The following is a 26,632-nucleotide window of genomic DNA, read 5'->3' on the forward strand; positions in this document are numbered from 1 at the left end:
AGCTAAGTTTAAGAATCCTCCATTTCCCAAGGGAGTTCCCTCTTCTTTCTCCACATCAACCTGTTCAACCATGTCGGTTAAAGAGCGATGTGCAGTGTAGGGCAAAATGAGTGCTGGTTTAAAGGTACCGGTATTTGAAAAACAAAACCAGCACTTCTTACATTTGCTTATTGGAGGAGTCTGCTTTTCGGCATAGGCCGCTCTGTGGATTCTTTGGCAACTGACAAGCCTTATGAGGAGCGCTTGAAGGAGCTAGGTGTGTTTAGTCTGGAAAAGAGGAGACTGAGAGGAGATATGATAGCCGTCTTCAAATATCTTAAAGGCTGTCACACAGAAGAGGGAGCATGCTTGTTTTCTCCTGCTCTGGAGGGTAGGACTTCAAGTTACAAGAAAGAATCCAACTAAACATCCGGAAAAACTTTCTGAAAGTAAGAGCTGTTCAGCAGTGGAACAGACTCCCACAACACATGGTGGACTCTCCTTGCTTGGAGATTTTAAAGCAGAGGTTGGATGGTCATCTGTCATGGATGCTTTAGCTGAGATTCCTGCATTGCAGGGGCTTGGACTAGATGACCATTGAGGTCCCTTCCAACTCTCAAGATTCTATGACAAGATAGGACTTTCCTATTGTGTATAGTATTACTGCTTGATAAACTTAATCTTATATATATTTTTAAAGTAACATTTTATTGATTTTCCAAAAATAACAAAAATAAAAACAACAATACAAAAGCAAAACAAATTGACTTCCCTCTAATCCCTTCCTTGGTTCTATTATTTATCAACATACTGCATGTCTGTTATTAAATTTTAACCTATTAAGATCCCTATTATCCATCCATAACAAAATTACAAGTAATCTTAAAAGGTAAAGTGACCCCTGACCATTAGGTCCAGTTGTGACCGACTCTGGGGTTGCGGCGCTCATCTCGCTTTACTGGCCGAGGGAGCCGGTGTACAGCTTCCGGGTCACGTGGCCAGCATGACTAAGCCGCTTCTGGCAAACCAGAGCAGCGCACAGAAGCGCCATTTACCTTCCCGCCAGAGCGTTACCTATTTATCTACTTGCACTTTGACGTGGGCAGGAGCAGGGACCAAGCAACGGGAGCTCGCCCCGTTGTGGGGATTCGAACTGCCGACCTTCTGATCGGCAAGTCCTAGGCTCTGTGGTTTAACTCACAGCACCACCCGCGTCCCCTGCTAATGTGTACATTGCTTCTGTAAATATGCAATAAACATCTTCCATTCTTCCTTAAATTAGTTGTCGTCTCTTCCTCTTAGTTTCATAGTCAATTTTGCTTCATAAACTTTCTTATCCCCCTGCTCCGACCATAGAGATCTAGATATTGTTGATGATATGTAACTCCACTATCCCAGCCATTTTAAAGCTAATTTTTGAGGGGAGCTTTATTTTTTATTTTTTAAATAGCATATCTGGTCACATCCACACTACATATTTAAAGCACCCAGCTTCCCCAAAATAATCATGGGAACTGTATTGTTGGGGGGGGTGGAATAGGCTGCATGCCTGAGGCCCTTCTAATTCCTGGATCCAACAAGGATTCAATCGCTCAAATAGTCTGACAAACTTCTTAGTAATGGCTGACAAACTTCTTAGTAATGGCTCATGTATAGGTCATTAAGATAGCAAAGGAAGTGGCCATGTGCCAGAAAGCAAATGGTTGGATGCTGCTCCCTTAACTGTTTGTTAGTTAGAAATACAAAAGCCAGAGTTGTGTGTGAGAGCTAGAAGCAGGCTAGGCAGCTGAGAGCCACAGCCATGCCTGATGCTGTAATCCATGCCTGATGCTGTAATCCATGCCTGATTCTGTAATCCAAGATTTGGGTATAGGCGAAACACAACCTTCTTGGAATGTTAATGTTGTGAGCCCTTCCACCATAGGCTCAGGCTCTATATAGGTGTAAATAAACCATATATCCTAAAGATCACAGTCTCCACTGTCCCTCATTCAAAGGAAAGCGAACCTTGGATCATTGACTGGAACTCCTAGAACCTCGCACTGCTTGGAGATTGGGATGACATGCAACAGTAATTTACCGGTACCTCTCACAGAGCTTCAGTTCCTAGCATCTTTAATAAACTACAGTTCCCAGGATTATTTGGGAGGTAAGCCATGTGCTTTAAATGTGTGATGTGAATATAACGTGCATCACTCTAAAACCATGAAAAATAGCAGTAATACTTACCACTTTGGCAATTCATGAATCTGTGAAACTGAAAAAAGCAAAGGCTTTCAAAATGGGACATTTTCAGCATATATTTTTTTTACCCCTTCCTCACAGATGGGGGAGGGGAGGGGAAAAGAAAGGAGGACATGGCTTTTCTCTCTCTAACCCGGAAGTATTTTTTTTCAGCTGTACTAATAACAACTAGCTATTTTCAGAGAATGGGATAATTATTCTGAATAGGTGTCAGGATTGCTGTCCTACAGGTCAGAGCTACCCTTCTCCCTATTGTTGAAATGCCTTGGAAAATGATAAGCTGGAGTTGTTTTAGATACAGTAAGTTTAGCAATTTAATCTGATTTTGTAAGTACTAAAATGTTAAGTGCCCACTTGTTGCTGGAAATAGACATGTGTCAACAAATTCAGTTTAGGCTGACGGCAGTTCACTGACCTCTATGCCATGAGTTTGCTTCCTTCCAAAGTAATAAAAGCCATTGTCAAGGGTAATTACATTCCCCTGCAGAACTGTCAATGGCAGAAGGCATAAAATATGAATTTATTTATCCAGGTCAGATTTGACAATAGTTTAACTTCCCCATAGTTTTATTGCAGTGGGCTATAGAAATATGTGCACTGAATTGGACTGAGAATGAGAATAGGTTGTTTTTAACTGAAACAGAGTGGACAAAACATGTCAACAACTACGTGTCTAAATGGCTTATGGGAACGAAAATGTTTTAAGCAGGTGCCATAAACAGTACAGCAAAGGAGCTTGGCTAAAGTTTATAGGCAGGGAGTTCTAAAGTGTAGATTCTATACCTTATGTATAGTTTATATGCCAAAATATCTCACCCCATAACTCTGTAGAGTCCTCAGGAAGGCTCATAACATTGCACAATAATTTCAACAGTCACAAAAACAAACTCTAAAAAATTAGAATCATAATTTGAGCAGCAAATAAAATGGCCTCAATTATTGAAATTTAATCTGGTTCACTGTCTCCTCCCCCGAAATTTCTGATGGAATAAAAAAGTTTTATCAGTTTCCTAAAAGCAGTGTTGGAGCTGGTCTACCAGGTATCCCTGGAACAGAGTTCCTACGATCACCTGGAGCAAAGTTGTCAAGGGCTTTAATGGTTAAAACCAGCACTTTAAATTATGCCTACAACTGAACTGGGAGCTGCTGCTGTTATTTCAGCACAGCCTTGTCCTGTGATTGGTTAGCTGCTGCTAATAAATGGGTGTCTGCATTTGGCATTGAATCTCTCTTTGCATATCTCTGAGATGAGTATTAAAAATAATAATTCTGCAGCATTGATCTGTTCTGCAGGGCGGTTCTTAAATGGTACAGTACTTTCTGTCCTTCAAGCAGTGCTATAATAACCACCACACCCTGCTTATCCACTGAGCCAATGAGGAAAAAACAAGCAAAGACTCCCAGCTGCAAATCAATTCTCAATATTGTCAATACGTTGCATGTTGAAAGAAGACTGCAATAATAGGTGGAGCCACTAGATGTCCACATTTTAGCAAATTTTGTTAGAAGGCTCTGAATTAAGACTGCATTTTCCTGCAGAGCCGTTCCAAGGTTTTATAGCCTGTTGAAAATGTCAACACAAGGTGAGGCACGCCAAGTTATTTATTAATGAATGGCATTAAATATCACACAAAACTCCAGGAATAGCCTCAATCTGATTACACTTGTAAAACCAGCAACATCAAAGGAATGTTTGATTCTTGGGACAGGTCCACACTAGACTTTAACTGCAGGCCAGTGTCATTTTGAAGTCATGTACCCAACCTGCTGTGTCTCAGTTGTGACACCCTTCTGCTGCCTGGTATAATCCTCACTTGGAACATATGGAAGCAGCATAGCCCATTGTTATGATGCTACAAATTGCGGCAGAGTGAGGAGGGGGAAAGGTCCTCGTTTGCACTTTCTCACTGCAGAAAGATGGGAATCTGACATTGTTACTTTCGCCCTTGATCCTATTCTTCCTTCCAACCTCTTCAAAAGGACAGGCGTTCAGAATTTATGACCGATCGATATGTAATTAATAGCCCCCAAAACTTGTGTGCCTAACCATCTCCACTCATTTTATTTAAAAAAGGTGCAAGAAAGCCATTATTTGCGGCAATTTTAGACAAATGGACGGTAATGCAGTCCCCACTGTGTGATTGATACATGCCAGGATCTCCAACTGCATTACTGTTAGCTGCATGGGCTGGAGGTTGCAAATTGGGCGAGACTGAGAAACCTGAAATACATAGCACTGGGTTTTCTAAAAGGCTGCATGTGATCTAAATTTGCCCTTGGAGCTCACCCATTTGCCGAAGGTTGCCTCCAGACAGCCATTATTTTGTGAAAGGGATTCAATCACATGTTGAAAAATGTAGGTTTATGCAATTAACGTGGATTAAAGGGTAGGAAAGTGATGGGGAAATGCACTAAAAAGCGTGGCTTAAATGACTGAAGACCTACAACCACCAAACAAGCAAATCAGGATAGCATACGTACCTCCCCATAAACAAATGAGAATGAATGTTGAATAAAGACTAGACATTGCCTAACCTACATGCAATGTTTGTGCAAGAAAATCAGGATGAATTCTCAGTAAGCAAGTCTGGAGGAGCCCTGACAGTTGTATTTGATAAATAGTCCTTGAGCAGATTTTTCACCAACTCTATGATTCTATAAAATCTATGAAACTAGAAGGATGGTTCAGTTGCTTTAGAACAAGCCCCAAACTTCACAGAAACATTTTCAATAAGACAATGAGATTCCTGTTACCTTAGCTCTGAACCAAACCTGGTGAATGGGCTAGAAATTTAGCAGTAAGGATGGAAACATACTTGAGAGGCAATTAAGGATCAGAATAGAATAAAAAGTTGATTTAAGAAATGGCAATATAAATTTCTGGCGTCAGTTCAGCATTGGCCGAAAAGCTCTTCAAGTTGCATTCCTTTTACCTCAGAATAAAATTGGCCTCTGGTCTTTTCTTTTCTGCAGGAATTTTAAAAACAATGCATGGACCTGATTCAGCAAGGTACAGCAATCAAATAAATGTTTTAATGGGCCTTTCTTTTAATAGATCCATTGTCTACAGTGTTATGAATCTGGCACATGCTTAAGATTCATGTTGACCTGGTGCCTGTTTATTGTCTGAAATGTACAAAAAATTAAGAGGCTTCCCAAATTATGATCCTTCACTCTCCCAAAGATGGGATAATGCCCTAAATCATCACATTCTTAAATGGAACGAAAGCAAAAAAACCCCCTAATTTTCTGCCAAACACATGTTGTCTTTTCTTCAAACAAAAATAAACTTAAAAACATCCTCTTGAGAAACTTTAACATTTTCTTTCCGTTTTTTTTTCATAACAGGAAAAGGTTTGCTGTTCCTTTGTTAAATTTGACATACCAGCAGCTTAATATTCCCTTTTTTATTATTTTAACCGTAAAATGCTGCACGCCAAGGCCTATACTAGGAAGTGATCTGTTTATTTAAAATACATTTATGAGCAAGCAAATGCAAACAACTGTTTCTCATAAACTAGTAAGCCACTCGTCCCTTATTCTTGAGCACTCTGGTTTCACATTCTTCCCTGACAATTTTCATTTCTTGGTTCATCAATTATTTTTCTCTAGTCTGCTTCCTCTTCATTTCCAAACTGTAATCTCTCCAATTTCCAATAGTCTTTTTAAAGCCTCCCTAAAATGCAAATTCAAATACACCTCATTCACGTCAAGAAGGTTCAACATCTACTCAGATTTTAAGCTAACACTTCTTTGAAAGTTCGCATAACTTGCCATTTAAATAAGCATCAAAGTCATTCCTAAGACACAAAAGCAAGTAGTTCTTCACAAGAATCATTTCGTGGTGGCGAAAAATATATTCAGATTTAAATGACTAAGTGTCCTTTACAATAGCAGTACTTCCTTATTTTCCTAGTAAGCCATAGAACGTTGCCTCCATGTTTTGCTTTCTAACTTTCCTTATAAATGTATGATTGACTAACATTTTTTTAAAATGAAAGCTAAGAGCCTGGCCCTCCTGCTTAGGGGTGGGGAAGTGGAAGGAGAAGGGAATAAATGTGAAGATTCATTCAGTATTCTACCCCCAAATGAACTCAATTCAGCTTTAGTTCATCTGGCAATTAATAATTGCTTCCAGGTGCAGTTCAGAGATTTTGAACTAGTTCAGTGAACTTTATTCAGTTAATTCCAAGAGCAGTGAGTGTCTGGTTTCTCATCATTACTTGTAGGGTTAGATGTTTTTTCCTGTGAATGGAGAAGCCTTAAAACTGGGAAACTCCTGCTACATTATTTCCAATGCAACCCCTTCGATGGCAACCACATGTTCTGTGGGAGTGATACAAACCCAGGAACTTATTCCTGGGAAGGAAGCTCTGATTCTGGATAACTCACAAATGTTGGAATTAAGTTAGCAGTATAATGGCTATGTATAAAGGAAAACCAGCAGAAGGGACTCTCTGGAGTCTATCGGAAGATGTGATACCAATGCTCTTTTTCTGGGGGTACTCAAGGGTACCAGTTCTGGCACCTCCCCCCTGTTAATAGTGTGGCACTTACTATAACAACTTTGTGGTACGGGCACCTTTTTTTTCTATATATATAAAAGCACTGAATAGGACCTATAGAAATAAAAATAAACTTCCTTCAGGCCAAAGTCTCATTATAAAATAAAGCATTAAGCTTATTTTTACCCCTCTTCGGATTGATGGCTGGCAAAGAAATTCCTTCTACAAATGCAGGAAAGCAAAATAAAGATAGACAGGGAGTGTAGGTGGCAGAAACTGAATGCTGTCACTCTTGCCAGAGCAGCTCATCATATTAAGACACATATTGTGCTACTGAATTGATTGACTGCCTGATTAGTCATGAGGTATCGTTAAGATCTCTAATCTGAATTAGCCACAGTTTGACAAACTGGGAGTAGATGTAGAAGAGGTGGAACCTATTTCTGTTTTGGATGCTCCATCCCCACTTCCACCTGACTGAATGACCCTGAGATCTTCTGAGGAAGAGTGGTATATAAATCTAATGAAAATAATAATAATTTTTTTAAAAAAAATACCATCTTAAAATTAGTTGAAAGCAAATGACAACCAAGAGAACAGGGTGGATCCTAAGCATATATATTTCAGGTGCCAAAGGGCAGGGTGAATAGGTTTGTTTTCAATGTATGACATAAACTGCATAATGATACCTCTGTGGGGAGGGAGTTCATTATCAACACCATAATCACCACTATTTAAACTCCACCCTTCATCTCATGAGTGCCAAGGATGGCTGACAATAAAAATACAGGATTAAAAACAAAAGTAGAACATACAACATACAATGATAATCAATATGACATTGTATAAACCGTGTTACTCCTGCTGTGCTCCACAGACAAGCCGAAACAAATAGGTCTTAAGACGCTGTCTGAATGAATGTTGTTACAGGCCACCCCAATCACTGCCAAGCGGTGGCAATATTTACCAGGGGTCCTGGCACTTAACCAGGGTTTGTGTTTCTTTGGGAAAAATAAGGCCCAGCAGACATGAGTACCTTCAAGAAATACAGTCCACCTGCACATATTTACACCTGAGTTTTATGAAAGGAGAGTTCACAGTATTTGCATCTCAAGAAGTGCAGTAATGGATTCAGAGGCATCTTAGCCTGCTCCAGCCAGTCAGTATGTCTGCTGCCTTCCAATCCCTGCATGGACTTTTACCTACCTCCTTCTCCTCTTCCTTCCTAGCAGCCTTTGCAGAAAAACAACTCCTTCCTTTCTGCTTCCCCACCACCCTGTAACCTCCATTTCAAAAGCCTCCTGCACCCCTTTTTCCTATTACCCCGGCAACTTCTCCCTCTCTGCCTGGCAGAGCCTTCTTCCTGGTTGATGACTTTCACTGAGGGGCTAATGGCTGGCCATCAATGCCATTGCTTCTTCAACAATCCACCCCCAGCGAGTCATCACCAGGGCTGGCTCCATGAGGAAGTTAGCTAATTCATGCACGTATGGAGGTCTGCCTCTCAGAAAAAACTCATAACAATATTGTGTGGTGGGGGGGGACAATCTGATATCTGCAGAGAGGGAGTTTCAAACCTGGGGGTAGCCACTGAGGAGGCCCTGTCTATTGTGGTGACCTTCCCCAAGCCATATTACAAACTGGGTCTCCTCTGCAGATGGCAAAACATGGGTTGGGTGGTGCCTAACAACAACAACAACAACAACAACAACATTATTATTATTTATACCCCGCCCATCTGGCTGGGTTTCCCCACCCACTCTGGGTGGCTTACAGCATATATTAAAGCATTAAAAAAAAGAAGAAGAAGCCATGAAGGGTCAGTGGCTATATCATGTAATGTATGTATTGTGTAAACACCCTTCTTGAGTTTTCTATGCAACTGCATCCCTCGTTGGCCCTGCTTGCTGGCTTTCTCTGGCCTTTTGCCTGGCAGGAATGTGTTTTTGAATGGTGATAGTTTCTTGCTTGCCTAAGCGGAGGTGGATGTGTAGAAATCTCTGGCTTTTGCCTAGCAGGAATATTGCCTATTATACAATGGTAAGAGTCACATCCATTGCTGTGCCTCACTTATACTTCTCCCCCTGCCTGCCATGGGCATGAAGTGCACAGAAGGGTATCAGGTCGTTGTGCTGAAAAAGGCTCCACACCCCTGCTTTAGAGTGCTGCTGAAAGCAGGTAATGTCCACAACAGCATGAAGAAGTGAGGAGGAGGAGGAGATAGGATTTTCTTTGCCCAAATAGCTTGACCTGAAAGTACCACTCTGAAATCTCAGGTTTTGGTGAAGTTATTGTCCAGCTCTTTAGCCAGCAATACTTTGGGAATAATCCGATAACTGACCAAGTAAGGATGGGGGGTGGAATCCCATTATACAGAAGATTGCAAAGTTCATGTCTGTTAATATTTGGTTACGGAGGGCAACCTTAAATAGCCCCTTACCTAACCATCTGACTGTGATGTTTGTCAAATGCACTGTTGCAACACGTGCAAATGGCATGGCTATCACATGATAACCTGATGTCAACAATGCATATTAGTAGGCGAAAGAAGGACTGGCAGCTAATAAAACTTCTCGCTGTAAGTTTTGAGACAGATTGAATCAGCTTTTGCAATTAGGCGCGTGATTCCCTTGAGTCAACATTATATAGTGAATCAATTACTGCCCTCCGTCTGAGTTCTGGTTGGATTTCTCAGAATACCAAACAGCTTGGGGGTGTTATGTAAGGTCACTAGCCTCTCGCTGATATCTTTTCATAAGGCCACTACATGTCTGACACCCTCTCAGTTTGCTATTTATAGGCAGCCTGGCAGAGCAGCAGACAGAGACTGGGGCAAGTTTAATGGCACCTGGAACACAAGCCACTCAGATGTCCTCATTTTTTGGCTTAGCTGCCATCCATCTCAATGGGGCTGCTTCAGGGGAAGCTCTTACAGTGGATTCTCTGCTTGGATACTTGCCTGTAGTCTGCCACTGATTCACTGTGTGACTTTGGCCAAAATCACTACACTTCAGCAACCTAGGGGCTGAACTGCACATAACAGATGCCAATAGGCCTGGCTGACTTATGAGGCAGGGTGAGGCGCCTGTCTTGGGCTTCTGCTGCCCATCCTGCTTCCTTCCCCACCAGCAGAGAAGCAGTGCCAGCAGTGGCATTGGTTTCCGGCGAGTTCTTGCAAGATCTCACTGGAAGTCAGTGCTTTGCGGGCAGTAACACGCAACACAGGTAAGAGAGGTACAATGCTACTGTCGGGGCAGCAGCTAGGGGGCAGCAGTGGGGTGGGGAGCGGCATGCTGCCATTTCACTTTGAGTGGTGAAATGGAACACGCCACCCCTGGATGTGAATGTGTGGGTAAGAACACAGGAAGAGCCATCTGGTACCGTATACCATTGTGGCTAACCAAATGCCCATAGGAAGACCACAACCAGGATAGGAGGCCAATAGTTCTCTCTCTCTAGAGTAACTCCACAACTCCACAACTCCACAAAAACACACCTTTTGTGGAAGGAGGAAAAAACTGCTTCCAAGGTTAAAGCAGCTCTGTGTATGTGTGTTTTCTTTCCCAGACATCTGTTTATCTAGTGCAGTTCACCCCTTGGTTGCTCCTGTCCCACCAGGTTTCTCTCTCTCTCTCTCTCTCTCTTTCTCTCTCTCTCTCTCTCTCTCTGTGTGTGTGTGTGTGTACATGTGTGTGGATGAACACATTGATCAGTATCTGTTTCAGTTTCTCCTTTTCCCCATTTTAAGTTCACCAGATTCCCTCATCAGTTTGCTGTTTTAAAAAGCCCTCATGAAAACCCATCAGCCTTTTAATAGTGTGCATTTCTCCTAAAATACACATTTTATATGCAGTTTCACGTAATACATATGTGTAGGCAGGCAAGTTTCCCTACAACAATGCATTTTTTTACCTTTTTCTAATGTATATATGAAATAGAGAATAAAGTTTATTATGTTACACACACACACGCATACAAGAAAAAATGCACTTATTTTAAATCTTACAGTAACATCTTAACTTTGTTTAGGGAATGTATTCAATTTTCTAGTGAGCTATGGTTCATTTAAAAAACGACCAACTGGAGTAGAAAAAACTAAAGAGCAAGCGTAGGCTTGCCATATGTCCTCTTTTTTCAGGACATGTCTTCTTTTTCATGGGTATGTAAAATGAGTCTCGTCATAGCAACCCAAAGTTAAAAGTAAGGTAAAGGTAAAGGGAGGGACGCGGGTGGCGCTGTGGGTTAAAGCCTCAGCGCCTAGGGCTTGCCGATCGAAAGGTCGGCGGTTCGAATCCCCGCGGCGGGGTGCGCTCCCGTTGTTCGGTCCCAGCGCCTGCCAACCTAGCAGTTCGAAAGCACTCTCGGGTGCAAGTAGATAAATAGGGACCGCTTACTAGCGGGAAGGTAAACGGCGTTTCCGTGTGCGGCTCTGGCTCGCCAGAGCAGCGATGTCACGCTGGCCACGTGACCCGGAAGTGTCTTCGGACAGCGCTGGCCCCCAGCCTCTTTGAGTGAGATGGGCGCACAACCCTAGAGTCTGTCAAGACTGGCCCGTACGGGCAGGGGTACCTTTACCTTTACCTAAAGGTAAAGGGACCCCTGACCGTTAGGTCCAGTCATGGCTGACTCTGGGGTTGCAGCGCTCATCTCGCTTTACTGGCCAAGGGAGCCGGCGTACAGCTTCCGGGTCATGTGGCCAGCATGACTAAGCCGCTTCTGGCGAACCAGAGCAGCGCATGGAAATGCCGTTTACTTTCCCGCTGGAGCGGTACCTATATATCTACTTGCACTTTGATGTGCTTTTGAACTGCTAGGTTGGCAGGAGCAGGGACCGAGCAACGGGAGCTCACCCCGTTGCGGGGATTCGAACAGCCGACCTCCTGATCGGCAAGTCCTAGGCTCTTTGGTTTAACCCACAGCGCCACCCACGTCCCTTAAAAAGTTAAAAGTAGAACTTGGCAAATGTGTCCTCTGTTTTGCTCTTCAAAATATGGCAGCCCTAAAGAGGGGTTCTTGAAACACCTTTGTACTCAGAAAGCACTGAGGATGCTGAACGTGTTGCTCCTACTATAGATGATATAAAGTGTAAGACAGAAGTTTCACAAATTGGAGATATTTGTGGAAAACACACAGAGGGAAAAGAGGATGTCAAGAAAAGTGAGAGGCACTCAATAGAAGACACTCCTTGCCACCCAGGCCACCTGATCCTAGAGTGACAGCAATGGATCAAGAAGTACACCCAAAGTACATACCTGCTCCTTCAGAGGGAGTGTAACCCCATCAAGAGCAGGCAGCCTTCCATCCATCCCATATAGGGAACTGCCCACTAACAGTACCTCAACCTTATCTGGATGGAGCTTCAGTTTGTTGGCTCTCACCCAGTCCCTTACTGAGGCAAGACACTAGTTCAGCACATCCACTGCCTCACCTGCAGATGTAAAGGAGAAGTAGAGCGGTGTGCCATCAGTAAACTGTTGACAAGACACTCCATGATCCCACTTAATGGTTTCATGGGGGAGTACAATTGAACCTTGAGGAATCTCGCATTGAAGGCTCCACAGAGCCTTCACCCTCTGCTCCACAGAGCATCCCCGTTTGGAAATGGCCATGCAAGTAGCGCTGGAATCGTCACAAAGCAGTGCCACCCACCCACAACTCAGCGAGCCGCTCTAGAAGGATACCATGGATGGTGGTATCAAAAGCCACTGAGAGGTCAAGGTAAATTAACAGGGACACATTTCGCCTCTCTCTCTTCCAACAGAGGCCATCCTATAGGGTGACTAAAATAGTTTCTATGCCAAAAGCGTGCCTTTTATAGAGAGAAACACGGGGGCTGAGAAAGAAGCAATTCGCACAAGGCCAGTCTACATTTTTTAAAAAACGTAGTTAATGTTAAACTATTGGGCATATGGATGGGGAAAATTTCTATTCAGTTCCTTTTAAAAGGCAAACCTACTGAATTCATACTTTCTGAAACAATATGCAGGCTGAAACAGCCATCTTTTTGCACTTTTCAGAATTTTGCAATGCAGTTCTCCAACCAAGTCATGTTTACAAAAATCCATATGCTTAGTTAAGCTATGCATAAAAATGAGTGAAAATAACATAAAAATGCATTATATTAGGCAAATTGCTTTGCAGAAATGTGTATTTTAGGAGACATTCACAGTAAAATGCTGAATGAGGATGTTTTTTGGGGGGAAATCCACAAACTGATGTGGAAATCTTGCATACTAAATTTAAGATTGGAAAAAATGAGAAACTAAGAGAAACTGAAATTGACGGATAGACCCAACCTTGGTTGGGGGACAGAAGGACATATGATGCAGCTATATTTTTGAAGCTAAGCAGGCATATGCAGGCAATCTCCTACCGAGTAGATCCCAATGCACCTTTGGCCCTCCCGTTTCATTGTATATGGCGTCCCCAAGATATCTTCTCATTAGAATTAATTTGCCCATACATTGTGGTCACATCATGGCATTGAAAGTACAAATATTTTTATGGATTTTACAACCTTCTTTTGCCCCATGGGCAATCTTTGGATTTTATTGGCATTTGGAAAAATGTCATAATCATGTGGTCTCTTGGAAAAACAACATGCTTCTTGGTACGTGATGAGCATTATCGGAATGTTCTTGGAAAATTTCTCCCCACCCACCCCCAACGTCCGTGTTTTTTTACTTTAAATACCCACCCACAGGGAAACAAAATGATCATTAGCCCACACATTGGAATGCACAGGGTGCAACAATTTGGAACGAAGCCTTTGGAAATAACAGGAGAGGGAATTAAGCAGCGAACCAGCCTTCATGAATCATACGCTAACAACAATGAGAGACACCGCATACAGAGGACATGAAAAAGTCACGTTGTGACTGGCAGTAAGGCAGATGGCTTTATTTGTTCAAAAATAAATGCATCTGCTAATATTAGCCATAGATGGCTACTGACCTCTACATGTCTTGGCTAAACATCGTGGCAATGAAAACTTGGCAGATGCTCATTGAAGAAAATGCCACACAGACGCCATTTAACACCCCATGACTTTGGGTGGCAGGCAAAATAAATACATCCATGGTATTAATTCAAATGTAATATATTTAACAGTGTGATCCCATATGTATCTGCTCAGAAGTAAGCCCCATTTACTTACTCCCAGTGGGACTTACTCCCAGGTAAGCAAACTCTACCAGCTCTGTTTCCCCACTGTTAAATGCTGAAGATACAGTCATATAGAGACATACACAATCCAACACAGTTTTAGTTGTTTTTATTACCATTGGGTTTTATAAACAGGATTAATGTTATACAAATAAGTATACCAAGTTTTCTCATGAATAAGAAAATACAACACATGAAAATGAAAATTCCTGGGGAGTTGGGACTCCATATCTTCTGCACACTTGCTTTAAAGAGATACCTGCATAATCTGTCACTGGTGGGCCAAGGCCAGTATACTCACTGGCCCACAAGTTGACAGACCAAGTGGAAAAGACCACTCTTCATATTGATTACAGCTCTGTCACTGTTTCAAGGTGAATGTCAGTACCAGCTAGAACCCAGAACTAGTCAAGGCAATTTAGACTCCAGCCCAAAACTTCCTTCTAGATAATGCCACAAGTGTTTATTCTGAACCACAAAAATTCAAGGAAAGGGCAGTTGTTTAGTCTTTTCTTTGCTATCTCACACCAGTGTACAATAACTTCCCTAACAGTACTCCACTAACCAAGGAAGGAAAATAACTTGGACAACTGAATATGATATAAGGGAATCCCTCACTTATCACTTCAGCAATGTACGCATGAAATAGTATTTGCAGAAGTAGCTCAAGGGAAGGTAGTTGATGAAGGCATAACAAACTAAGTCTGTGGCCGTGTTGTATCACTCCAAATGCCAAAACAAGAGGAGCTGCTAATCTCACGCTACTAAAAACACGCATGTAACTCTATGCTATTGTTTATCTTTATTTGCTATAATGTTAAAACACATTGCCTACTTTATGAGATTTTTTTTGTTGCAGCTGTAGGACAAAACTTGCACCCCTGACACATATCTCAACAAAGCCAAGGTGATGCATTGCCCACTTTGAACAAATGGAAATAACAAATTGAGTGAAAATGGCCCCCCCACCTACCCAGGAAACTGGGGTGGTTGGTTTTTTTTGCAGAGGAACAATTTTCAGCAATTTTGTGTGGGGAAGTGAAATTCTTCAAGCGGTTCACGGGTGGTAGCAGCTTTTCTTGTTGAAAATTTCTGTGTGTGTACCACTGTAGGCATTGCTCTTCTTAAGCTTCCATTGAGTTTAACTGAGCTGGCACAGGACCTTTGCTCCTAAGATTCTGTACTAAACTGAAAAAACAAGAGCATTCATAGCGGAATCAATCTTCCCCAACAGTAAGCTCCCAAGGGGGACATGTAGGCATTTCTATCACAAGAAAAGAGGCAGCCTCAGTCATGTGCTTATTTATTTCCTTAAAATCTGAAAAGCACCCAGACATGTGATAAATTATGAAGCGTGATGTTGCCACAACACCCGATTTCAAAACATAGGGATACTGACTTGGCACTTGGACGAAGCTCTGTTGCTGACTGCATTTAAGAGGCGAGGTTGTTTGTTGCAAAAGAGTCCAAAACATCTGCCATAATCTTGTTTAATTGGGATTGGCACAAAGGGAACAATCCTTTTGGTGATAGCTCAGAAGTCTCCTGTATTGTATATGTGCAGTTATATCTGTTCGGTTGTGAAATGGAGGCTATCATACCCCAGATGGAGTAAGACAGGCATGGCCAAACTTGGCCCTCCAGATGTTTTGGGACTACAATTCCCATCATCCCTGAGCACTGGTTCTGTTAGCTAGGGATGATGAGAGTTGTAGTCCCAAAACATCTGGAGGGCCAAGTTTGGCCATGCCTGGAGTAAGAGCTAAATACCTGAGGGTACTTTCTCTAGGGATAATATCATCCATTGTGTGCGAAAAGTAGGCACACATGGGGGCAGCCAGATTTCCTGCCAGCACATACACTTCCCCATTTCTAGACTGGTGTTTTAAAATTTCCCAGACCTACGACAAGCTGATGAGGCAACACCAAACAAAGTGGAAAAGGGTTATTCACCCGGATTGCCTTTTTAGAGACACCCTGTGTTGCACCAGGTTGGCTAGACTAGGTTGTGAACTTCTGATGAAAACAGTTTTCTCTAGTGGTTGCACTTCTTTTCCTGCTCTACAGTATCCTAAACTGATGGTGCCTGACGGGCATTAAATCTCATTGCATAGCTATTGAAACAAGAGCTTCATTATACATATTTAATCCAGTAGATGAGTGAGAGAAGTGACTATCTATTGCATCCTCCCCGGCCTGATGCCCTCCAAGTGTTTTGGACTATAACTCTCATCAGCCCCAGTCTGGAGGGCACTGGGTTGGGGAAAGCTGATCTTCTGTGTACTGTGTGTTTGTCTCTGACAGGCGCATTCTATTCATTTATTTCTGCTTTTGATTTGATAAACAGAGGGCATCAAGTATCCAGTCTTTCTCACTTCTTTACACGTCTTCCATTCACTCTGACTGCCGGACAGCTAGAACTGGAGTTATATTAAATTATTTGGCTGCAACATTGTTCTTCAGATAGTTGCACTCAGATGGGCATTGTTTGCTCAAACAGCAGATTATTCATTTTCCCCTATTGTGAAAGGTTTTTTGAAAGGTGCCAAAAACGACCTCCTCAGTATAATGATGCAATAAATCACGCACAACATGATTGCGAACTATTGCTTCTACTTATGTCTCCTTTGTGAAACCACAAGGGAGCTAATTTAGCAATGGTATAAAATAGGCACAGATCCCACTGGCTTCAGTATAATACAGACCTATCCCTTGTACCAGTTTCTATTTTGCCCTAAAATGGATTCATCTCTTGCTGGGCTGTGAGGTATCAGTATTTTAAATGAAGCTGCAACTAATGCAGTATGTACAAATTTATACCAGTTAAGTAGGTGTGACTTCCTGATCTATATATTAATGCCCAAACTGACATTTGCATCCGTCAATTCAGACATGATGGGGTACATGTTTTCTTTTCCTATGTGGAGATGGACTTTGCATAGGAAAAGTGTCATGTGTGAAGCAGCCTTCAGAGGACACCAGACCATTCACTATAATTTAAATACTGTGCTCACTAACATTTCCAATCCAGCGCTAAACAGCCTCCTAAGAGCTGACTTCAGAGTTTACATTTTCTGAATTCCCCTTTCTTTTGTCTGAACTAGAGTACTAATCAGATATTGCTGTACTGTACATATGAAGTTCTTTTGCTGACCTGACTTCCATTTTGTTATGGTCTTGTGGCGAAGTGGTATTTTCATCACTCTGGCAGGGTCTGAAGTGTCCTCATTCTGCTTACTGTTAGTCCCTCTGGTGTTTTGTCTAGATGACCAATCCTGCACAAGGAAGGAAGCCAAAGAATGTTGCTAATTCAGCTGCTGCTCTTAAGTTTTGCCATCTCCTAAAAATGAGTTCCTGCAGAACATCTGAGAGCTGCTTGGGGCAAGTGAGGAAATGTGTTTTAACAATTTAGCAAGAGCTACTTACAACACCTCATCATTCAAGTAATGGAATAACATCAATTGCTGGGTACAAAATCTATGGCAGAATAGCGAAGTAATCAACAAGATTCAATGTTGGAGCTGACTCAAGCTTTTAGATAGAGATGAAGAGACAAAAGGGATGGATTCAAACAACTTTAGTCTCAAAGAAAAATAGCAAAACCAACAAATATCTTTGTGGCACCTTGAAGACTAACTAACATGATGACATTAGCTTTTGTAGAGTAGAGTCCGATGAAGTCTCTGGTCCGCAAGACTAAATTGGTTAGTTCTGAAGGTGCCACAGGGTTACTTGTTTTTGTTGCTGCAGACTACCACAACTACTACTTGGGAAATAGAAAGACAGAAAGATAAAAGAGAAGAGACAGTCACGTGTTTGGATTATGAGTCTCGTACACCATTCAGACGTGTTGTCTTATTAGATAAGCAGCTGAAATTCCTTGGCTTCATACTCTGAACAAGATCCATTTCCCCCTGTAAGATCCCTGTAATTCCTGCCTCGTATCACGTTAAAAGTACATATTGTCACACACAAAAGCAGACAAAGAACACAAGAAATCTCAAAGTAAAAACATTTCTGATTTGGTTGGGGCTTTTGAAGAAGGTTCAGAATATTAAGAACGACTATTTTGCTTGAGAATGTTCCTTTCAGAGGGGACTGTAGTGTATCCTCTACTGATGTGAGCATGGAGGAGACCTTTCTGTCTGAAGTGACCTTTCAGTTTGCTTGCCCTAAGACTAAGAAGCAGCAGGACCAAGGTAACTTCAAGAACCTTCTTGATTCTGGAACAGCAGAAACACACAGAGAGAAACCTATCAGGTTGAATTATACAAACTAACAACTAGGTACGGTGGATAAATTCAGTTTGGTTCACATTTTAATACAAACAAACTGAATACACACTTATGGGTGCAACATGAACAAAAAGACAGTTATCCCTCAAAATTCGCACTTCAACCAGAAAATGTCCATGAAGTGCAAGGGTTCCCAAACTGAGGTCCGGGGTCCATCAGTTGCCCGTGAGCTTCATTCAAATGGTACGTGGCCTGTTTGTAAAAATACATTTAACATTCATGCAGCAACTAGTATAGCACATGCCAATTGCTACAATGGGCAGGTAAGTTATTAAGTGGCCCACCAAGACCCTGAGCAATTTTCAAGTGGTCCATGGGTAGGTGGCGAGGGTGTGTGTGCTTTAGGAACCTTGAGCACCTTGGAAGAACGATGGGATATAAATATAAGATGTGAATAATAAAAAATAAAAATAGCTTGCCTGATCCAGCCAGTCATTCCTCACCTAGCAGCGACCATTAGTCACCTCACATTTGTACGTATATAGGAAGAAAGGCAGGTTCTAACTGGAGTAAATGAAAGAATGAAGAAGCAAGCGGTTTTTTCTGTGCAGACGTTCATTCCTTTTAAGCCATTTTGAGAGACTGAGATCATTAATAACAGCCCTGAAAACAGGATGCAGAAATTAAACCTCTATAGTAAAGCTGAACCACTCCATAAGTAAGTTTTCTTTCCTGTTATACTTCTATTTTTCCTCTGTGCTGTACATTCACCCATTGCATCTGGACTGCTTTAATTCTGACATTAATTCCTGAAATACCTAAAGGATGTGTCGTATGGAATATACATTATGAGAAATGTTACTAATACATATTTTTTTAAAAAATCATTTTCTCTCTCTCTCCCCCCCCCCACCCTAATTTCTCCTGCTGTACAACAACAGAAGGACACCATGTCCTCAGTAATTCTTGGGAACAGAGGACCTTCTGCATTGGAGTTGTATTTGTGTTTCAGCCTACCAAGAAAGATAGACAAAATTATACAACCGTCTGGTTTCAAAAATGCTTTCGAAACACTGCAGATATTTCTGTGGTATTCACTGGATTCAGACTATACCAGCCACTGTTGAGCTGCTCTGCTCATCACAGGGATGCAACAATTTAAGAGGAAAAAATCGAAATAATTTCTGTGAGTGCAGCAAGGGAAATATTTAAATCAGACCTTGAGGCAGCAGAGGCTGATCTGTTAGGGCAAAGGGAGCCGTGCCCCAACAACCACAGTCTGTCCTCGGCCAGGTTCTACCTACCCACCTTCTTCAAAGAACGAAGCCCTTGTAAAACTCATCATTGCCTCTGGCTCCCCCTACTGCTGGTCTTCCTGCTTCCTGCCCTACCAGTCCCAATTGGTACCAGCTGCCACTGCTATGGGGGGGGCGGGGGGGGGGGGGAAGAAGTAGAGCACCTAAAAGTGAAGTCGCTTCCTGTTCTAAATCTGCAATCTAGCATCGATTTGGCTGCTACTGCCCTTCATTGATTAAGCAGCAATGAATCAACACACATTTAACTAATCTTTTTGTGTGGGTGGTGGAGGTTTTGCTGAAGTGGAGCACCTTCTTGCATTTGCGAAATGCAGGCTGCTGATTTTTACTGATCCCCGCTACCCACTAAGCCCCAACCAATAGGCATCCTCACTGAGTTGCTACTGTTTGTGCATCGGTGGTGAACAGAAGTAATCCTCACTTGTGCAAAAGCATTTTTGGATACAAGCCAATGTGATAGCAGTATGGATAGGAGCGTTCCAAATAATTCAGGTAGACAACCCTGGTACCTCCTTTGCTAAATGTGTAATTAAAACCTGTTCTCTTTCTCTCGCAGAAACCACAGCAGAAAGCATGTTAACACGTCCCTTAAAACACAATGGAATGTTAAGCTGTTTTGAGGTTTGCTGGTTTAAATTATAGCGTTCCAGCTGGTGAAGTGTGGGAAAAAAGAGGACTCCAGCAACACAATATACTTTCTTCAGACTGGGTGTGTAAAATACAGTGTTTACCCGAAATTTGGATGGCAACTAATATTGAACAGGGTATGTTGTTATCATGATTTAAGACAATGATAGCCATATGTCCTAAATGCGAAGAATCCGCACACAGATTGCATCTGTTTAGCAACAAGCACTGACCATTTGACTCATTTGTAACCTGGGACCGATTATATTTCTTTCTGTTGGCGTTTTATTGAAAAGGGAAACAAATGGCTATGAGATAATTTCCCCAGAAAATCTGCAGGGCACTTTGGAACTTTGCTGTTCTGTTCTCAGGCATCTTTCGATGTGAACGGTTTCATTTCTTTAAAAGCTCACTTTAGCATGCCCGCCGGGTGGCATGCAGAAAGTTCATTTGGGTGAGTATGTTGTTACTGTGTGGAAAAAATACCTTGCTATTAGCAGTCCTCTTAAAGTTCATAATTACAAGGAGCCCAATTAGTTTAAACATTCTTAGAAGGAGGAGAGTCATGGACACCAATCGCAACTTAGCAAATGCCATAAGGGTGATTTGTAAGCCTGTAGTAGGGGAACTGTAGGCAAGCCTGGGTGGATCTGAAGCCTTGAGGGAAAAGGAATTATACAGCCCTTGTACTTTCCATGACAAAACACAGGGAAGCTTCCCAAATCAATAAAGTCTGTAAAGGGCCTTTTTAGCTTATGACGAGGCCAAAAATCCTTCTTCCCCAAAACCCCAGTGTTAAATGCAAGTAAGATATGCTGTTACAACTGTAAAAGAAGCATATAATTTACATTTAATACTGATGCTTTGGGGAGGGAAATTTAGAGAATTAGGACTTGCATCACACACACACAGACACCCACACACCCACACACACTATTGTTTTCAACACAAAATTCTAACCCTCCACCACATTACAAAGATGGTGTGAGGAGATGGGGCTTTTTCTAATAGGAAAAACCAGGAACAGTAGATTATTTAGAGTATTTAAAACATGTTTAATGCTTCAGTTCTGAAAACTGAGCACAAGCATATGGGAGTTCCGTTCTTTGTTGTTGTACAAGGAAAGCAAACATACTTGACACTTAGATTCAGCTACATTAGGAAAGAAACAATGCTTTGAATGTGCTATAAACATGCAGCACCAGATGGCGCCAGAGAGCAGAAAAAATTAATACACGATTTTCCATAGGGTTCTTTTTCTTTTGTTCTAACGATCCTATTTCTGACTTATTTATAGCGTTTTCTCCCCTGTGTGTAGATCCATCCCAGGAGTGGGCAAACCAGAGGCCTGTAGGGACCGTATTCAGAGCATGGGACCTCCCAACCTGGCCTGCAACATCCCCGTCTTCTCCTGCCGTACTGCGCTGGAGTCAAAAACAATAACATTTTTTTTAAAAAATGAGTCAAGTTATGCTAGAATAAAATGAAAGGCTACAATTAGTCATATTTTTTAAAATAGCAGATAATTTGCAGCCTTGATACACAGTGTTAAATCCAAGTGGGGTCCTAATTTAGAGGACTTTTCCTGAGTTTCCCCCACCTTAAACTCTAAATATATGTACAATCAACCACATGCCTAATCCAGTGGATAAAATGGGTATGCATAGGCAAAGGGTGGCAGGTGAGTGCTGGAGCAAATGCTTTGCCCGCAAAAGGTACCAGACATTTTGCTAATGGCTGCTTAACCCTTCTATAGTGAGCAGCAGTTGTGGCCCTCTGCAGCTCCTCCTCAGCCCTGTGGAGCCTCACCATTTTCCCGCGACCGCAGTTTGAATCGGCCAATCTGTGGTGGCCGGGGGGGAGGGGCTTGAGGAGCAGACCTGAGGGGCGCAGTCTTCCCTCAGGTCCACTCCCTGGGCATAAAAGTAGGCTGGGGCTACTGCCCTAAGCCGATGACATTATGCTAATGTAGCTGTTTAAAACTGAGCAGAAGGAAACTGTTCAAGTAAAGGGGCTTTCATGGTGGGGGCTTTCCCATTGTGATGGGCCAGAACTGAGCCTGAGCTGTTAGCATCTTTGCTAAGTAGATGTTTTAGGGGAAGAAATAACATTTGGAACATTAGTTCTTGAATGCCCCCTCCCCCCCCGCCAAATCAGAGACAGATTCAAAACAGCAAAGCAGACATTTTCCAGTTCAATTTCTGCAGACCAGATTTTATATGGTTGCGGTCCCACACTGAAAATATATGACACTCTTGCTGTTCGGGACTGGATTGAACTCCCTAGTTCATGTTAGCAGAGTCAAGCAGTTGGAGTCCAGAGACAACACTTTACTGAGAAAAACTCAAAAGGACACAGCGTATAATTTGAAGAGAATGGCCTTCTAAATAGCAGGAAGAGACATACAGTGGCGTAGCGTGGGTTGTCAGCACCCGGGGCAAGGCAAGTAATTTGCGCCCCCTAACCCGGGGCAAGTAATTTACGCCCCCCCCCCCGCTGCACGGTCCCTCCCCCAGATAGTCCCTCGCTCTCTCTCCGCACTGCACGCCTGGCACCCTCCCCTCCACAGTGGGCGGCGACCTGGTGGCTCGGATCGGATTCGCGCAGCCAGCACTGCAGTGAGAGAGAGTGAGTGAGCCAGGTAGGGGCAGAGAGCTGTGAGTGCGAGCGCCCCCCCCCCAGATGTTGCGCCCGGTGCGGCCGGCCCCCCCTGCACCCCCCACGCTACGCCACTGGAGACATATGAACAAACATACTTACCCTCAGAACTACACAGGCAACCAGAGCATGTGAGCATCATACTACTCTGCCTGGTTGGTAAGCAACACCTCCACACACTCCTTGGCAGTGGCAGACTTTGGGCTCTCAAATTATAGTGCCGCCCTATACAACACTAAAATTCAGTGCCCCTCCTGCTTCTCCTGCTTCTCGTGCTCCGTCCTACAGCATTGTTGTGGTGCCCCCTGCAGCATGGCACCCAGTACAGGTGAACCGGTTGTGCTTCCCTAAAACCCTTCTGCTCTTGGGTAGTTAACACTGGGAGCAGAATTAACCCTTAAAATACACACACAATGCAAGAGCCCTTTCCTGCTCCATATAACACAACAGGGACAAGAAGGTTAGAGAAAGCCTGAGGGATTGGTATTCAGATCTTTGCCTGGTCTGCTTCTCTTGGCTCAGCAGTTCTGGTTTCTCTCTTGCCGTATAGCAGAAAACCGAGCAGAGAGTTGGCTGCCAGCCAGCAGATGTATATTAAAGACTGATAGCAGAACTATTCCCAAGTACTACTTGCTGAGAAATAAATATAGGATTCTGAAAAAGAATAATGAATCTGCATTTCTTAAAACATTGGTTTAAAAGCCAACAAAACTGTTTCATAGTCACTGAAGTAAGATAAAATACTGTGCGTTTAGTGTCCTCCATGGTAAAATGATTCGAAATCCTGTGGAACTCATATTATCCAAGCCTCATAAATCTAAGGATCGATTCACCACACCCTTGCAACATGTTAGAAAGTGGACTGAAGCAATCACAGTAGTCCTTCTTCTCAGGCTGGATGAGTGCAAGTGTCCATACTCTTGCAAACTCTCTGCAAATGCATGGAATTAATGTTCATGAGATGCACTTCTGGTGGGCTAGACCTGGCCTTCTGGCTTGGCTAGATTTCACCTATGGCCTTTTCTGAAGGCCCACTCCAGTGTAATTCCTGCATAAACAGCATTTCTGTTTATCTTATCCTTTATCTGAATCATGCGGAATGCAAAAATTGTACCTGGAGGATTAGAAGAGAAGAAGAGTTTGGATTTGATATCCCGCTTTATCACTACCTGAAGGAGTCTCAAAGTGGCTAACAATCTCCTTTCCCTTCCTCCCCCACAACAAACACTCTGTGAGGTGAGTGGGGCTGAGAGACCTCAAATATGTTTGACCAGCCCCAGGTCACCCTGCAGCTGCATGTGGAGGAGCAGGGAATCGAACCCGGTTCACCAGATTGCGAGTCCACTGCTCTTAACCACTACACCATGCTGGTGTAGTGGCACCTTCTCTCCTGAACTTCTTCTCCAACCATGAATAAAAGTGAACTGAAGAGATCCCTGCCTGTCCATGTCTATATCTGAATTTTTGGTGGTGTCTTAGAGAGTGTAGGTGTAAATTATTGGATTATGTAAGGATTCTCAGTGGTGTTCAAACTTGCCCATTATATGGATGTGACATTTTAAAGTGGTAACAGCACTGTTACATGGTTATATTTGGCACATGAAGCTAAGAGACTAGGTTTACTTCATCCATACATATCTGTTTGGACTTGTGTTCAATTCTCTTAAACCACCAAAGAAGAAAATTGTTTGGCTCTTTTCTATTATACACTGGTGTTTATCATATATAAGCATTTGTTTGTTAGTGACTTTCTTTCATTTTCATGCCTCTAGGTATTTGTTTTGAGTTTTACATGGTTGTAAAAATTTATTTAGTTGTACAGTATTTGAGATGTCTTTTCTCTATCCATATTTTATTTCCCAACTTGTTTGCTGTTGTTTTGGCTTTTGATGTTGGATTACATCCATCTCTCTCTGTTTCTTCACAGGATCCTCTTGATCTTGTAAATTCAATGCCACATTCTAGAGGAGAATTGGGGAGAAGCAGGGGATGGATCAAGGAGGACAGGCCTGGGAGACCCAATTCCAAACTCCCTGTGGTACAATCTGGCATGGGTGGAATGCCATATTTTTTGAACTGGCCGTTGGATGAATGAAGCTACACTGTCAATTTGCTTGCAGGGACTTTCTGTAACCTTCCCACCATCTCTTGCTCCCCACCCCCCAAGTGCATGGCGATTTTGGCCTGCATATATGAGATTTCCGACCCACCCCTTCTCAAAACATTTCCACAGCAAAATGCAGATTCATTTGTTATAGTTAAGGCTGCATTTTTGTTCGGCCTGTTTGGCAGGCTTCCTCTGCGCTTTCTGGCAGGCAATGGCCAGCTGAGATTTAGCACTAACAAATGGAGGATCTGCTGACACAACAGAATGGCTTTAATAATCTCTGCAGCGAGCGGGACAAGATACTCCGAAGTGCTGCCAGCTCTTCCCATCGCAAGAGCCAATGGGGCTGCGGCTTCCCCTTTCCCTCCCCTGCCTCTGGAGAATGCCGCTCTCTCGCTCTCTTGAAGTTTCCACTGACCAGAGAGCTCTCTTGGGTAGCTGGGTTTAATGCAATGAGCTAGAGATGGCCAAGCATGGTAGGAAAAAGTGCCCAACGCCATTCAAGGAAGACAGCGTCGATGTAAACGGAACTTCAAAGAAAGTTCTATAAAATATGGATCCACAGTACACAACATACATTTAAATCACGTTTCTTCTGCTCACCCAAGAATCCTGGGAACTGTAGATTTGCTCTGGGAGGGGTAGACTACAGTTCCCAGCCCTGTCTGGGGGGAAGAGTTGTGTTATAAATGTATGGTGTGTATGCAGCCAAAGACTGTGCTCTTTATCCTTGCAGCTCTCGCTCTCTCGTTATATATAACTGGGCTGGAAATGTTCCACATGTCTTTCTTAAATGTTGACATTGAAGGCATCGGCTGGCAATTTAAACTAATATAATCTACACCATACATTAAAAGCATCTTTTTGCTACTTTAACAGCCACAACTTCCAATAAGGAATTCTGGGAACAGTAGAATGCTGAGCGACGCCTCATAGAGCTATAATTCCCAGCACCTTTAACAAACTACAGTCCTCACAATTCTTTGAGAGTAGCCCTGACAGTTAAAGTAGCATAATGCTGTTTTAAATTTATGGCGTCAATGATTTAAGACTCCTTATGTTGTCTTGGACCAACAAGGCTAAAAGACCCTCAACATTCAGTCTTCAGTTACCATTTCCTGTCAGAGCACAATGGGGACTAGCTGAATGTTGGAAGCAAAAGAAAGGATTTATTTATACACTCCTACAAGATGTAGTGATGGCCACCAACGTGGATGACTGTAGACAAATCCACAAAGGGTATGGCTATCAATGACGACTAGCCATGATGACTGCATACTACGGGACTTCCAGAAAAGGGGTATCCAGCAATGAGGCTGCAAGAAAACTAAACGGGGAACCAGGTCTGGGTTAGGGCAGCACTATGCAATCCTTTGTCACAGGTGTTACATTGTGCCAGCAGAACAGACCCCATGCCTGATCCTACCATTGTTGCTGGTTAAGCACTATGTAAGAGAATGAGGTAATACAGCCTGTCCCCGGACAAATTCCGTCCCCGGAATGTCCCCAGATTTGCAAATCTGTCCCCAGGAAACATGGCAGCGGCAGCCTCAGCAGCCCAGAGCCATTCTGGTAGTGCAGTTGGCTCTGGCTGGCTTCAGGAGCTGCTCGCTGCCCGCTGCCGTGGCGCCCACCATTTTTCCTGCGCCACGGCAGCGAGCAGCCCTCCTGAAGCCAGCCAGAGGCAACTTCACCACCAGGCTGGCCCCTCCTGGGCAATGACTGCTTGCCCATGACTCCTGAACCTCCCCTGATCTGTCAAAACAAAGCAGGAAGGGGAAGGAGATTGGGGAAGAC

At 42.9% G+C, this 26,632-nt stretch overlaps 1 long non-coding RNA gene across 1 annotated transcript; it reads right to left on the reverse strand.

The window, feature by feature from the left end:
• Positions 1 to 15,090: 15,090 nt before the first annotated feature.
• LOC310672290 lies at positions 15,091 to 24,210 on the reverse strand. The gene is made up of 4 exons (XR_014508495.1): positions 22,831 to 24,210; positions 19,347 to 21,494; positions 18,607 to 18,790; positions 15,091 to 17,167 (listed from the first exon to the last, which is right to left on the reverse strand). It is a non-coding gene; the product is annotated as an uncharacterized lncRNA (long non-coding RNA).
• Between the last annotated feature and the right edge of the window lie 2,422 nt (positions 24,211 to 26,632).

Source organism: Podarcis tiliguerta, assembly GCF_965153285.1.
Source record: "Podarcis tiliguerta genome assembly, chromosome: 2".
NCBI classification, from domain to species: domain Eukaryota; kingdom Metazoa; phylum Chordata; class Lepidosauria; order Squamata; family Lacertidae; genus Podarcis; species Podarcis tiliguerta.